Raw genomic sequence first — 17021 nt, forward strand, 5'->3', positions numbered from 1 at the left:
CATGGTGCATAGAATTTGAGTCCAAACAGATCAATTCCAGAAGCTGCAAGTTGACAAATGAAGAAATCTTGAGTGTTGAACCTGATGCCGCTGATGATATAGAAGATCAATGTCTTCATGGTGCCTTCAAGCTTGGCATCAGTAGAGTTGCCTTTAATAGGCCATAGAGTATGCCTCAGAATGTGATAGACTGTACGAGGCAGGTACTCGAGGTCCTTGACAAAGAACTCCTCGGGATATTCAGCGTCATGGGGCAAAGGCTTCATCATACTGAGCACCTGACTCATATTTGGCTCAGGCTTCTGAAAGATACTCTGCAGTTCATTCTGATGTAGCTGACAACCTGGTTCAAACAACTCACCAGGAGTGGGCAGGGAAGTTAGCTCGATGATGTTGAGCTTTGGCTTCGTGATGGACATCGCCTGTCATCCACTCAAGGATCCATGTCTTCGGATCCCTGTTGTAGCCTCTGATGTGAAGTGTAGCATAGAACTAGAACAAAAGCTCTTCATTCCAATGCTCCTTATCAGTCACAAACTGGAGCAGCCCAACATCTCTGAAGCAGTCAAGAGCCTCTTCAAGGCATGGCAGCCCAGCAATGGCATCGCAATCAAGACGCTTATGAGGAAAAATCTTTTCTTGATTGTACAGTATGCAAGAATAATAGCTTCGTCGCTGATGGCTCCAGAACCTGTCTGAGGTGATCTTTGGCTTCTTCTAGGGGTTTTTGTCGCTGTCAAAGAAAGTATTGTGCTCTCTGAAGCTTAGCACATTGAAGGAGCCTTGGGTAGTTGCAGCACTAGGAAGCCTTGGCAATCTGGGCTTCGGCTTCTGTGTTTGAGGCCTTTGCTCCACATGATAGTCATATTGTGGACCTGGAGCAGTGGATGGAACCAGAATGGGCCATCTTTCAGTAACTAGCTCACCACCACGACTGTAAGCATGTTCCATAGTGTGAGGCACTGGTGGAGGAACGGCAACATCACAAGTGGTTGCCTGCTGATACACCTCCAACGTATCTATAATTTTTGACTATTCCATGTTGTTATATTATCAATCTTGGATGTTTTATAATCATTTTATAGTCATTTTATATCATTTTTTGGTACTAACCTATTGACATAGTGCCAAGTGCCAGTTGCTATTTTCTGCATGTTTTTTACATCGCAGGAAATCAATACCAAACAGAGTCCAAATGCAACGAAACTTTACGGAGATTTTTTATGGACCAGAAGACACCCAATGGGCCAAAGCTGCTCCTGGGGGGTGCTCTGAGGGGAGCACAACCCACCAGGGCGCGCTAGGAGGCCCAGGCGCGCACTGGTGGGTTGTGCCCACCTCGGGTGCCCCCCGGACCGCCTCTTAGCTCTATAAATACCCCAATATTCCAGAAACCCTAGGGGAGTCGACGAAAATCAATTCCAGCCGCCGTAGAGTCCAGAACCACCAGATCTAATCTAGACACCATCACGGAGGGGTTCACCACCTCCATTGGTGCCTCTCCGATGATGCGTGAGTAGTTCTTTGTAGACCTTCGGGTCTGTAGTTAGTAGCTAGATGGCTTCCACTCTTTCGCTGAATTCTCAATACAATGGTCTCTTGGAGATCCATATGATGTAACTCTTTTTGCGGTGTGTTTGTTGGGATCGGATGAACTTTGAGTTTATGACCAGATATATCTTTTTATATCCATGAAAGTTATTTGTGTTTCTTTGATCTCTTATATGCATGATTTCTTATAGCCTCGTATTTCTTCTCTGATATTTGGGTTTTGTTTGGCCAACTTGATCTATTTATCTTGCAATGGGAAGAGGTGCTTTGTAGTGGGTTCGATCTTACGATGCTTGATCCCAGTGACAGAAGGGGAACTGACACGTATGTATCGTTGCTACTAAGGATAAAACGATGGGGTTTATCTCTACATAGATAGATCTTGTCTACATGTCATCATTCTTATTGCATTACTCCGTTTCTCCATGAACTTAATACACTAGATGCATGCTAGATAGCGGTCGATGTGTGGAGTAATAGTAATAGATGCAGGCAGGAGTCGGTCTACTAATCTTGGACGTGATGCCTATGTAATGATCATTGCCTGGATATCATCATGATTATTTGAAGTTCTATCAATTGCCCAACAGTAGTTTGTTTACCCACCGTTTGCTATTTTTCTCAAGAGAAGCCACTAGTGAAACCTACGGCCCCCGGGTCTCTTTCTCATATTATTTGCCTTTGCGATCTATTTTCCTTTGCTTTTATTTTCATATCTACTAAACCAAAAATACAAAAATACCTTGCTGTGTTTTATTCTTATTTATTTTATTTGGCGTTCGATCTATCAATATTTACAACTTTCTCCCATCCGTTAGCCTATCTTGAGGCGCCGCTACCCGAATGGGATTGACAACCCCTTTTACACATCGGGTTGCGAGGATTTGTTATCTGTGTGCAGGGGTTGTTACGTTGTGTTGCTTGGTTCTCCTACTGGTTCGATAACCTTGGTCTCATAACTGAGGGAAATACCTACCGCTGTTGTGCTGCATCATCCCGTCCTCTTTGGGGAAATACCATCGTAGCTTCAAGTCGCATCAAAAGGAATTTCTGGCGCCGTTACCGAGGAGGATCTTCCACATATACCAGGTTCCTAGTCACAAATCTCATCTCCTCGCAATTTACATTATTTGCCTCTTGTTTTCCTCTCCCCCACTCCATAAAAATTTGCCATTTTATTCGCCCTCTTTTTTCGTTCGCCGTTTTCTTGCCGGATCTGTTTTTGAGTGCAATATTGTTGCGTAGTTGTCGGTGTCAAGACCGGCGGATCTTGGGTAGGGGGTCCCGAACTGTCCGTCTAAGGTCGATGGTAACAGGAGACAGGGGACACAATGTTTACCCAGGTTCGGGCCCTCTCTATGGAGGTAATACCCTACTTCCTGCTTGATTGATCTTGATGAATATGAGTATTACAAGAGTTGCTCTACCACGAGATCGTAATGGCTAAACCCTAAAAGTCTAGCCTGTATGATGAGGACATCAATACAATTATTACACCCACAGTCCCTGCTGCTATACATACTGGACCAATTACTAGAGCTCGCGCACGCCAATTAAATTACCAGGTACTTTCGTTTCTTGCTAATGATTCTAATGTTCATGAGAATATGATGCTGCCTAAATTGGATACATTTGTTTTGCTTACAAATGAAGGGCCTAGCTTTGAGAAGGATGAACATTGGAGCAAGAACAAGCATGGAGATGATGGCATGCGCATGGGGAACAAGAACGGAGTTACAAGTGATGATTTCAGGACGTTGAAGCCACCATAATGCGTGCATGAAGCCTTGGACGAAATATACAAGATGCTACTTCATAACTTTCGTCCAGAGGCTATTCTAGGTGCTGCGTCACCTTATTATTGGGCCAGGCCCATGTAATTTCGAAATACATAAGTATAGGCTGTTTTTAGAGTCCGTATGTGTGGGGAAACAAGAGATAGGGTTGGTTTCGGACCCCTTCCTCAAGGGCCACGAAATTCCCCCCCTCTTCCTCCATATATACAGCCCTTAGGGCGTCGTTTAGACTTTGGGTTTTGTTTAGATTAAAAGTTCGCCATAGCTGCAACTTCGCGTACTTCGTTTGTGTTCAGCGACCAGACAAAGGCGTCACAGAACCCCACCTTGATCAATAAAGCTTTCATCTTATATTCGCAATATCCAGATTGCAATCTCAGTTTCTTGCCTGTTCTTCGTTTGCTCGCAGGAAACAGACCCTCGTGGTCAGGTTGATCGTGCTCCGGCGTGGTCGATAACCTCTCGGAGTTGGTTTAGCGATTGCTAAGGCGCGACGTCCTCGCACGTTCGTAGTCGGATCGTCAAAGTCGACTTCCATCAAAGCGATATTCATCATCTCATCGAAAGACGGGACACCTTTGCCTCTATCAAGTGGTATCAGATTTCCAGGTTGCTCGGTGAGATTTTACAGTTTTTCGTAGTTTAGATCGAGTCTGTTCTTCATACCTACAGTCCACGAAAAAGCCACAAAAAAAATTAGGGTTAGTTCATCATATCCGAACCAATCTGAGCCTTTGCATAATCTTTTTAGGGTTTTTGCTTTGTTGAATTTGCGGTTGCATCGTCGTGTCAAGTTGCTGGTCTTAGAGTCTAGTCTTTTAGAGTTTCGAGTTCTGGTCATAAGTTGTCACGCCGCCGCCGCACCATCATCATCGCCTTGCCATCTACCACCATTGCTTATCCGCCACCGCTTTGAATCCGTATCCATATACCACCACCGCTGCCATATACCACCGCCATATATCCACCACCAATCCGAGTTCTTTTCATAGTCGGTTTGTTTTAGAGATCCATATATTTTCCGTTTCGTGTTTCCTTGCCTGAGTAGGTCTCGGAAAAAAAAAAAAAAAAAGAGTCTGGAGACCCCCGGGCAGTTTTTAGGCCAAAATTTCGGCAACCAAAAATATTTTTTCCCTATCCTATTTTTAGGCCCCGGGTAGTGTTTTGAGACACTCGCCATCATAGTGATTTTTTGTCGCACTTTTTCGTCGTCGCTGCCCTGATTTCCGAAAAAAAAATAGTCAAAAAATTTTGTGCCCATCCTGTCAGTTTGACCTGGGAAGAGTTTTGAGACACTCGCCATTATAGTGATTTTTTCGCAAAAAAAAAAAAAGGAGGAGCGCAAAAAAAAAAAGAGCGCAAAAAAAAAAAAAGAGCGAAAAAAAAATTCCTGAGTGTGCTTTTCCCTTGTTTACGTGCAGCGTCGTGATTTTGTTAGTGTTCTAGGCTCGCGTCTCTAGCACGGTCTAGCCTAGGACCAGCACAGTACCGTCGTTGAGCGTTTATTCAACTTTGCATCTCTGAATTGATTATTGCTTACCATTTTGCTACCATATTATAAGCCTTCCCAGCTCCACATAAGTCTACATCGTGCGTTTGACTCTCCCTGGTAATCGCTATATCCAAGCTTTGAGAGTTTTTGACTACAACGGTTGCCGATCACCACCTGCTGCTGGGTAAGAACTGGTAAGAATTTGAGATTCGCTTGAAGGTTTTGTGACACACCACCATCCCACCACTTCTAGTAGTCTGCAGGATCATATTCTTTTGTGTTTCTATTGCTGCTAACCATGGCAGGTTCACAAGCCGATGAGACTGATTGGGCGAACATGACGAACAAGGAGTTGCATGATAAATTTCAGCAAATGATGAGTGGCCAGGTGGGAGATGTGCTAAACAGATTTGAAGAGGCTATGGAGAAGATAGATGCCGTGGAGAAGTCGTTTGAGACAAAGCTGGATAACAAGTTTACTGAATTACTAAAGCGTCTTCCCCAACCACCACCGGCTGCACATGTCGCACCTCTACAACAACAACAACCACATCTCCAACGCCGCCTTCCAAATCAAGTGGGACGGGCACAGCGCGTTCCAATTGAGATTGGTCAAAATTCGGGTGCTGCTGTCCCTACTGTTGATGCTTCTTTGGCTCCTGCTCCTGCGGCGGCTGAGGAGGATGACGATTATGCGGGCGATTATGAGGATGAGGTTGATCAAAATCAGAACTACGTGCAGCCACCAGCACCACCACCAGCAGGTCGACCTCAGGTATATATTCGCAACGGTAGGCCGGCACCACCACCTCAGGTACGAGATCATGACCATCTCCCTAAACTGAAATTGAATATTCCACCATTTGAGGGTAGATATGTTCCTGATATATATCTTACTTGGGAGTTAGAAACTGAACAACGATTTACATGTTTACAATATCCTGAGGAGAGACGTGTTCCTGCTGCTGTTTGTGCTTTCACTAGCTTTGCATGTGTTTGGTGGTCTGAACATTGTAGATTATATCCTGTTCCAGCTACTTGGGCTGCTTTGAAAACTGCTATGCGTACTCGTTGGGTTCCACCATATTATCAACGTGAATTACTTCAAAAATTGCAGCGTTTAAGACAAGGAAAAAATTCTGTAGAAGAATATAATCAGGAATTACAAACTGGCATGATTAGATGTGGTATTGTTGAGGAGAATGAAGCTATGCTTGCACGTTTTATGGGTGGATTAAATAAAGAGATTCAGACCATTCTAGAGTATAAGGATTATAATAATATCACTCGTTTATTCCATCTTGCTTGTAAAGCTGAACGTGAAGTGCAGGATCGACAGCCATTGGCGCGAACTAACTTTTCTGCAGGTCGACCTTCATCATGGACACCGCGTGCATCTTCTACTTCCACTTCACCATCACCTCCATCAGGTGCCACCTCCAGCCGTGATACAAGAAAGCAGGCACAACCACCACTCTCTGCCAAGAGCACACCTGCCGGGCCTGTGCAGAGCTCTTCTTCTTCCATGGCATCGACAGGGCACACAAGTGATATTATTTGTCGTCGTTGTAAGGGAAGAGGACATTTTGCGAGAGAATGCAAATCTCAGCGTGTCATGATTGCTACTAAGGATGGTGGGTATGAGTCCGCTAGTGACTATGATGAGGAGACTTTGGCTCTTATTACACGTGAAGAACATGGTGGAGATGATTCTGAAAATGAGACGCAATACATGGCTCCTGAAGACGCTGACAGGTATGAATGTTTAGTTGCTCAACGTGTTTTGAGTGTGCAGGTCACACAAGCAGAGCAAAATCAGAGGCATAATTTGTTCCATACAAAGGGAGTTGTGAAGGAACGTTCTGTTCGCGTCATCATAGATGGAGGGAGCTGTAACAACTTGGCTAGCATGGAGATGGTGGAGAAGCTATCTCTCACCACAAGACCACATCCACATCCTTACTACATCCAATGGTTCAACAACAGCGGCAAGGTTAAGGTAACACGTACTGTTCGTGTGCATTTTAGTATCTCTACATATGCTGATTATGTTGATTGTGATGTGGTACCCATGCAAGCATGTTCCTTATTACTAGGTAGACCATGGCAATTTGATAAAAATTCTGTACACCATGGTAGATACAATCAGTATACTCTTGTTCATAAGGATAAAAATATTACTTTGCTTCCTATGACTCCTGATTCCATTTTGAAAGATGACATTAATAGAGCTAATAAAGCAAAACAGGAGAAAAATAAGAGTGAAAATCAGATTGTGGCAAAGGAATTTGAGCAACAAATGAAACCTAATAATAAACCATCTAGTGTTGTTTCTGAAATTAAATTGAAAAGTGCATGTTTACTTGCCACAAAATCTGATATTGATGAACTAGATTTCAGCAAATCTGTTTGCTATGCTTTTGTGTGCAAAGAGGCATTATTTTCATTCGAGGACGTGCCTTCCTCTTTGCCCCCTGCTGTCACTCACATTTTGCAGGAGTTCGCTGACGTCTTCCCACAAGACGTGCCACCGGGATTACCACCTATTCGAGGGATTGAGCATCAAATTGACTTAATTCCCGGTGCATCGCTACCCAACCGTGCACCATACCGTACCAATCCAGAGGAGACGAAGGAGATTATGCGTCAAGTACAGGAGCTGCTCGACAAAGGTTATATACGCGAATCTCTTAGTCCTTGTGCTGTTCCTATTATACTCGTGCCTAAAAAGGATGGTACGTCGCGTATGTGTGTTGATTGTAGAGGCATTAATAATATTACTATTCGTTATCGTCATCCTATTCCTAGGCTCGATGATATGCTTGATGAATTGAGTGGCTCTACAATATTCTCCAAAGTTGATTTGCGTAGTGGATACCATCAAATTCGTATGAAATTGGGAGATGAATGGAAAACTGCATTTAAAACTAAGTTTGGTTTATATGAGTGGTTAGTCATGCCTTTTGGGTTAACTAATGCACCTAGTACTTTCATGAGACTAATGAACGAAGTTTTACGTGCTTTCATTGGACGATTTGTGGTGGTCTATTTTGATGATATACTGATTTATAGCAAATCTTTGGAAGAACATTTGGAACATTTACGTGCTGTTTTTATTGCTCTACGTGATGCACGTTTGTTTGGTAACCTTGGGAAGTGCACCTTTTGCACCGACCGAGTATCTTTTCTTGGCTATGTTGTTACTCCACAGGGAATTGAAGTTGATAAAGCCAAGATTGAAGCTATTGAGAGTTGGCCGCAGCCCAAAACGGTCACACAAGTGCGGAGTTTTCTTGGACTCGCTGGTTTCTATAGGCGTTTTGTGAGAGATTTTAGCACCATTGCTGCACCTCTCAACGAGCTTACAAAGAAGGATGTGCCTTTTGTTTGGGGTACCGCACAGGAAGAAGCCTTCACGGTATTGAAAGATAAGTTGACACATGCTCCTTTACTCCAACTTCCTGATTTTAATAAGACTTTTGAGCTTGAATGTGATGCTAGTGGCATTGGATTAGGAGGTGTGTTATTACAAGATGGCAAACCTGTTGCATACTTTTCTGAAAAATTGAGTGGGCCTAGTCTGAATTATTCTACTTATGATAAAGAACTATATGCTCTTGTTCGGACTTTAGAAACATGGCAACATTATTTATGGCCCAAAGAATTTGTTATACATTCTGATCATGAATCTTTGAAACATATTAAAAGTCAAGCTAAACTGAATCGTAGACATGCTAAATGGGTTGAATTCATTGAAACTTTCCCTTATGTCATTAAACACAAGAAGGGTAAAGAAAATGTTATTGCTGATGCATTGTCTCGTCGCTATACTATGCTTTCACAACTTGACTTCAAAATATTTGGTTTGGAGACCATCAAAGATCAATATGTGCATGATGCTGATTTTAAAGATGTATTGCAGAATTGTAAAGAAGGAAGAACCTGGAACAAGTTTGTCGTTAATGATGGATTTGTGTTCCGTGCTAACAAGCTATGCATTCCAGCTAGCTCTCTTCGTCTTTTGTTGTTGCAGGAGGCGCATGGAGGAGGATTAATGGGACACTTTGGCGTGAAGAAGACGGAGGACGTACTTGCTACACATTTCTTTTGGCCAAAGATGAGACGGGATGTTGAGCGTTTTGTTGCTCGCTGCACTACATGTCAAAAAGCTAAGTCACGACTCAATCCTCATGGTTTATATATGCCTTTGCCTGTACCTAGTGTTCCTTGGGAGGATATATCTATGGACTTTGTTTTAGGTTTACCTCGAACAAAGAAGGGGAGGGATAGCATATTTGTTGTCGTGGATAGATTCTTGAAAATGGCGCACTTTATACCATGTCATAAAAGCGATGATGCTGTTAATGTTGCTGATTTGTTCTTTCGTGAAATTATTCGCTTGCATGGTGTGCCAAATACTATTGTTTCAGATCGTGATACTAAATTTCTTAGCCACTTTTGGAGATGTTTATGGGCTAAGTTGGGGACTAAACTGCTTTTTAGTACTACTTGTCACCCCCAAACTGATGGACAAACTGAAGTAGTCAATAGAACATTGTCTACTATGCTTAGGGCTGTTTTGAAGAATAATAAGAAAATGTGGGAAGACTGCTTGCCTCATATTGAGTTTGCTTATAATCGTTCATTGCATTCTACTACTAAGATGTGCCCTTTTGAAATTGTGTATGGTTTCCTACCTCGTGCACCTATTGATTTGTTGCCTCTTCCATCTTCGGAGAAGGTTAATTTTGATGCTAAACAACGTGCTGAATTGATCTTAAAAATGCATGAGTTAACTAAGGAAAACATTGAGCGTATGAATGCTAAATATAAACTTGCTGGAGATAAGGGTAGAAAACATGTTGTGTTTGCACCTGGAGATCTTGTTTGGTTACATTTGCGTAAGGATAGATTTCCTGATTTGCGCAAATCAAAGCTAATGCCACGTGCTGATGGTCCTTTTAAGGTGTTAGAGAAAATAAATGATAATGCATATAAACTTGAGCTGCCTGCAGATTTTGGGGTTAGTCCCACTTTTAATATTGCAGATTTGAAGCCTTATTTGGGTGAGGAAGATGAGCTTCCGTCGAGGACGACTTCATTTCAAGAAGGGGAGGATGATGAGGACATCAATACAATTATTACACCCACAGTCCCTGCTGCTATACATACTGGACCAATTACTAGAGCTCGCGCACGCCAATTAAATTACCAGGTACTTTCGTTTCTTGCTAATGATTCTAATGTTCATGAGAATATGATGCTGCCTAAATTGGATACATTTGTTTTGCTTACAAATGAAGGGCCTAGCTTTGAGAAGGATGAACATTGGAGCAAGAACAAGCATGGAGATGATGGCATGCGCATGGGGAACAAGAACGGAGTTACAAGTGATGATTTCAGGACGTTGAAGCCACCATAATGCGTGCATGAAGCCTTGGACGAAATATACAAGATGCTACTTCATAACTTTCGTCCAGAGGCTATTCTAGGTGCTGCGTCACCTTATTATTGGGCCAGGCCCATGTAATTTCGAAATACATAAGTATAGGCTGTTTTTAGAGTCCGTATGTGTGGGGAAACAAGAGATAGGGTTGGTTTCGGACCCCTTCCTCAAGGGCCACGAAATTCCCCCCCCTCTTCCTCCATATATACAGCCCTTAGGGCGTCGTTTAGACTTTGGGTTTTGTTTAGATTAAAAGTTCGCCATAGCTGCAACTTCGCGTACTTCGTTTGTGTTCAGCGACCAGACAAAGGCGTCACAGAACCCCACCTTGATCAATAAAGCTTTCATCTTATATTCGCAATATCCAGATTGCAATCTCAGTTTCTTGCCTGTTCTTCGTTTGCTCGCAGGAAACAGACCCTCGTGGTCAGGTTGATCGTGCTCCGGCGTGGTCGATAACCTCTCGGAGTTGGTTTAGCGATTGCTAAGGCGCGACGTCCTCGCACGTTCGTAGTCGGATCGTCAAAGTCGACTTCCATCAAAGCGATATTCATCATCTCATCGAAAGACGGGACACCTTTGCCTCTATCACTGTATGAATATGGCCATGAATATCTCCCTCCGGACTAAGTCCTCCGGTTTATATAGACACCGGGAGGATCTAGGGTTACACAACATCGGTTACAAAGAAAGGAATCTACACATTTGATCGCCAAGCTTGTCTTCCATGCCAAGGAGAGTCCCATCCGGACACGGGTAGAGTCTTCAGTCTTTGTATCTTCACAGCCCATCAGTCCGGCCCATGGCTAACAGGCCGGACGCCCGAGGACCCCTTAGTCCAGGACTCCCTCAGTAGCCCCTGAACCTGGCTTCAATGACGAGGAGTCTGGCGCGCAGTTTTGTCTTTGGCATTGCAAGGCGGGTTCCCCTCTTTGAATACTCCACGATGGTCTTCGGACGAACGTGTCCCGCTCTGTAACATGAGTTTTGTATATTTCCACAGAGGACACAATAATTCATAAATCCAATCCCCCAACAACTGTTCATGGCGTGACGCCACGTCACAACTGGGTCATTATTTTAAACCGTTTGTTAGCCTACCGCCCCGGGTTTTGAGGCACGGTTTCATTGGCACGTCTTATCCAAGCCGAGATCGTGTCTCCTTATTAAGGGATTCTTATCAACATGGACGTGGGTAACCCAACCGTCTCTGGGGTACAACTCCTTGGGAACAGGCAAGTTTTAAGGCCCAAGAGTAGGCGTTAGATGCTCACAGCCTTTATAAAGGGGCATAGACCTGTCTCTCTCTCTCTCTCTCTCTTCCACGCTTGCTTCTTCCTCAGACCTTGCTATCTCGAGTTCCAACACCCGAGTTTCAACCCCCACAAGCCTCAGTCATGTCCGGATCTAGCCTTTCCAGCCGGTGGGTGGCTTCTTCTATTACAGAGGAGGATATTGCGAAGCTTAGGGCGGCAAAATATCTGACCGCAGAAATTCTCCATCGGCTCCCTACTGAAGGGCAGGTTATCCCTACCCCCAGATCCGGTGAGAGGGTCGTGTTTGTCTCCCACTTCCTCCGAGGGTTAGGCTTCGCCCTTAATCCCTTTGTTCGTGGGCTCATGTTCTATTACGGGCTGGATTTTCACGATCTGGCCCCGAACTCTGTCCTTCTCATCTCGGCGTTTATCGTCACATGCGAGGCCTTCCTCCGGATCCCTCCACACTTCGGCTTGTGGCTCAAGACCTTCAATGTGAAGCCGCAGATGATAGAGGGGAAGCAGGCGGAGTGTGGTGGCGCCACCGTGAGCAAGCTTAATAGCGCTCTGTGCTAAAAGGATCCTTCACCGAATCCTCTGACTTATGGCAGCGGGAGTGGTTCTATATCACCGAGCCCCGTGGTTCCAAGTGGGCGGCTGCGCCTGCGTTTTGATCCAGCCCTCCGATTCAGCTCGCATCATGGATTAATAAGGGGTTGGGCTGGGGATCAGTTGATGAGGTGCAGACTCTGCAGAGCCGCATCCGGAGCCTCCTCGAGAGGGACATTGTTCTCATCAATGTTATTCAAGTAATGCTGGTCCGTCGAACCTTGCCGTGCCAGAGACGACCTCTCCGCATGTGGGAGTTTAATCCCGAAAGGCCACGGACACTTCAACACTTCTTTGGTACTACGCACAAAGGGATGTGGAAATTATCTTTCGGGAAACGAAAACAGTGGCTGGATACCACCGAAGACCTTGGCCTTGGCTACAACCATCCGGATACCGCGGTAAGCACCCGTCCGCCAAACACCTCTTAGTTAGGTATCCTCTAGTAAGACACTGAGCAAACCATCTCATTCCAGGGCTGGATAAAGAAAGCAGAACAGATTAGGTGTCCGGCCCCCCTTCCCGAAGACTCAGCGGACCCTGTGCTAACAAGGATGCTGGCACCGGCACCGTTCCAGGCGCCAGTGGAGGAGGGCAAGGTGGAGAGCGGGAAGACCAGGGGTGGCCTCCGTTCCGAAGGTAAAATAGGCGCCGAGTCCGGAGAAATCGACGTTTCTTTGCCCGAAGACAAAGGCGAAGGAGAAGCAAGCATCCCTTCTCCATATAGGAAGAAAAGGGGCTACTCCGAAGGTTGGGAGGAACAGGCTCCCAAGAGGGGCAAGATGTCATCGTCGGGCGGCTCGGGATTGGAAGGCGACGCCGTTGCACAGCTCCGCCGCGAGGACAAGCCTTCGACCAAATCGTAAGTGAATCCAGGGTGCTTTAAGCACATCCCGTTCCTTTCCTGTTACCGAAGTGACATGTAAGATATATATGTATCTTCACAGTTCGGCGCACAATTTTCCTCAGCAATCCTCTTCCTCGGGAGATCTTCTCCCAGAGATGATGGAAAGCGAGACGCCTCCCCCGGCCTCCTCGCCCAATAAGGCAGACGAGTCCGAAGTGTCATCACGGAGGGTTTTCTTGATCAACAAGCGGCGCGAGGGATGAAGAAGGCATTACCAGAAGGTGGACCCCTGATCGCCCGGGGTTCGGGGGCCAACAATGAAGGCCCCGGACTATCTGGTTTTCAGCCGGCGTTGATTCTGGACACGGGTGAACAGATTCCTTCAAAGGAAGGCCGTGCTCCTACAGCGGCTTATGGAGACCCGGCGGCGCCGGATATGTTGAGGGATATGCTGCGAAAAGCATCTGTCTCGGAGGAACAGTGTACCTTGATGGGTATGGTGGTTGAGAGGATTCTGTCCGCGAAAAGCGGATTGAATGAAGCCTTCATGAGCCTATTAAGAGGCTTCGAGGTTTGTGATGTGATATTTTCAACTATATTTTATTTGCAAAATGCACCTGTGTATAGGTAGTAGCCCTTGAGACTCGGATTGGCATCCCATGGGAGGCGATCAGAGGATCGAGAAGAAATGCTCAAGGAATAATTTGGTTAATTGGAACACAGGCTGTTTCTCCCCTGACAACTGCCCGGACAACGGATATTGCCGAGCTGCAGCGGAAGCTTGATGTGGCAGGGGATGACATTGCGTTAATCAATAGGCGTCTTGACGAGTCGCAAGGTATGTATTCGGAGCAGTCATTACACATACGTGTTTATAATATAAGCGTGACGCTGAAAATTGCATACTAGGATATGCATGGCTGCAGATGGTGCCGCCGCCATTGAGATTCTTCGGGCAGAGCTAGCCCGAGCCAAGGAGTAGGCCCGATTTAGTGATGCGGCTGCCGAAAAGGCATCGGCCGAGTTAAAGGCCGAACAAGCTGCTCGGCACCAAGACGAGGAGAAAATATCCACGATGGCGCTCGAACTAAAAAATGCTGCTAGCCGCTGTGAATTCCTTGAGAAGGAGAATAAAACCAAAACGGCTGATCTTGATAAGGCCTTGCGAGAGGCGAAAGAAGCGCGGTCCGAATCTAGAGTGGCCCATGAGGAGATCCGGCAAGCTGGGGAGATTGCGGCTGGTAAGCCCTTTTTATTACAGACTAAGTTCGGTGATCCGAATTATGCTCAGCTTAACCAAGTGTGGAGCTCTCCAGGCGTGTTTTTGGACTTGCCGAAGAGTTCTTCCGATGTGGCGCAGTTTTACAAAGCGCAAGAGGAATATGCAACGGAGAAGCTTTTCTGGTCACAGTTTGGTGCATCAAAGCGCCCTCTGCTGCTGAATGAACAGATGTCCCAATGGGCCGAGCTTCACAGGATATCCGGCGCTGCCATGAAGAACGTCATAATCCTGCTGTGGCCGACTGAGCCTATTCCGAATAGCTACTTCGGCTTGGTGCAACGGCTTGCTGATGCGGTGCCACGTATCGACGCCGTTAAGCGGTCGACGTGCTTTGAAGGTGCACGGATGGCCTTTGCCCGTGTCAAGACATACTGGGGGAAGATGAAGGCCATCGATGTTGCAGCGAAGGGTCCACCCAAGGGCAAGGGCCATCACGCACCAGAGCATTATTTTGAGGACGTCTTAGAGGCTGCCCGCTTGATAGAGGGTCAATGTTCGAAAGGCATAATATTCGAGTGAAGTGTATGCGAACTGTAAAGACAATTTTTATAATCAGTCTATATTTTAGTTTTGCCTAAAGGCTTTTGTTCCTCCTGTGCGTCCGTTTGTATATGATCTGAAAGTTTTCCAGTCGTCGGCTTCAGCCCCCTCGTAGGAAATACGGGGGTGTTCGTAAAAGCATCTGACCACTCTTGACCCAACGTCTTGGTCCGTGAAGGAGGTGTCAATGCGGCGAACCAGGCAACCGGACTATAGGGTGTTAACACTTTCACTTAGCCATAGGAGTTTTATGGTGGGTCTACGATATAGCCCCTGGTATGTATGTGGATTATTCTAATACGATGCGTTTACATATTTGACCTGAAAGAGGTCCTTCGTGTGACACGGAGGGAATCGCAAAAGATTCCAATAAGTCATCGAGTGGTTGACCAGCTCTCGCCGCATCATGACAGTCAGTTTTCGGCTTTCTCTACTGAGGTGCTTAACCAGGTTAACCGGAAGCACAATCGCAGTAGTTCTCCCTTTACTACCCTAGCCGATAAAGCGGAACGTAGGGTAGCAAGCACAGGAGCCGGGCAACCCAACTATTGACCCAATACATGATTCGGAGCTGATGCATATAAGGCCAAACTCGCGACGCCGAAGTACGCTATAGAGCTGTTCGGACTTGTCGGCAACTCATTTGTTCCCATACCGAGCCCCTGGCAAGTTATGCCGAAGTATGTGTGTGAAACAACCATAGGAGCCAAATTCTTTTTTTTTTGAAAAAAAGCAAATGCTGAATGCGGATTATGTTTACTGGGACCTGAGAGATATGCCGATGGTTATTATATAGATAAAAAGGGCCGCAACCCCGGCTATTTGACATGCCCGGGGTCGAAGGCGGAGGAAAAAGGCATATTACAGGCTTGAAATAAAGAGTGCGGTCTACAAAAATTTATTTTGGACCTCCTGTCGCACGTCTGCGCCGCTTGTCCTCGGCGAGGGGATTCCTTGACGGAAATAGCCCCCTAGGTGAGTGTACAGATCCGAACTCCGTTAGAGTCCGTTAGATGTTTAGCCTTTGCATCACCTGTAGGAAAGGATAATGAAGAAAGAAAGAGTAATTAGAGAAAAAGGTTACGGGAGTGCTTGCAGGCTCGTCCGTATTGTGCTTCCGCCGATGCCCAGGGTATCTTAAGTGCATAGTTATGTATGCGCGGTACAGATTTCGCAGATATATGAGGTGGGCGGCGGAAGCCGAACTACTATTTCCGCTACGGAATTGGTCGATCCTGTTGAATGGAGACCGGTGGCTTAATGGCCGACAAGGTATGCGGTTTAATAAGACCGCTTTGTACTGAAGTTGCCGCAGTATGATCTTCAGTCCGGAGGGAGTGCTTCTCCTGCTCCCTTGTAGAGTTGTGTATCGTGTATACCATGTTCACTATTTTTACTTCGGGGGGAAATTGCTTCTGACTCCCGGTATTTGGTTGGTGAGTCTCTTCATCGTCGCTATCACCGGGCGGCTTTCTCCCCTTGTGTTCGGCGCTGAGCTTGCCGGCCTGCTTGAAGACCCAACAGCTTCTATTGGTATGATTAGCTGGTTTGTCGGGTGGCCGTGAATCTGGCAGGGTCGATCCAATATCCTGTCTAAATTGGATGGTCCGTCTCTGTTCGCCTTGAATGGCTTTTTCCGTTGACCAGGTTTGGGACCGCTGAATTCGGTGTTGACCGTTGTGTCGCGCGTTCTTTCATTATCATTGCGACGTTTGTGCTCACTGCGTCGTGGCTTGCCATTGCCGTCTCGGATTTCGGAAGTGCCCGGGTCGCTGGCGCTGTTGCTTCTACGAGCGAGCCAGCTATCTTCTCCCATGCAAAAGCGGGTCATTAGAGCGGTAAGGGCTGTCATGGATTTTGGTTTTTCTTGACCGAGGTGGCGGGCGAGCCATTCATCCCGGACGCTGTGTTTGAAGGCCGCAAGGGCTTCCGCGTCTGGACAGTCGACGATTTGGTTCTTTTTAACTAAGAACCTAGTCCAGAGCTTCCTGGCTAACTCTTCGGGCTGCTGGACAATGTGACTTAAGTCATCGGCATCCGGTGGCCGGACATATGTTCCTTGGAAGTTGTCGCGGAAGGCGTCTTCCAAGTCTTCCCAGCTGCCAATAGAGTTTTCCGGCAGCTGTTTAACCAGTACCAAGCTGGTCCTTTGAGTTTTAGTGGTAGGTATTTGATGGCATGAAGGTCATCTTCGCGGGCCAT

The sequence above is a fragment of the Aegilops tauschii genome, chromosome 7 (genome assembly GCF_002575655.3).
Source record: "Aegilops tauschii subsp. strangulata cultivar AL8/78 chromosome 7, Aet v6.0, whole genome shotgun sequence".
In the NCBI taxonomy this organism is placed as follows: Eukaryota; Viridiplantae; Streptophyta; class Magnoliopsida; order Poales; family Poaceae; genus Aegilops; species Aegilops tauschii.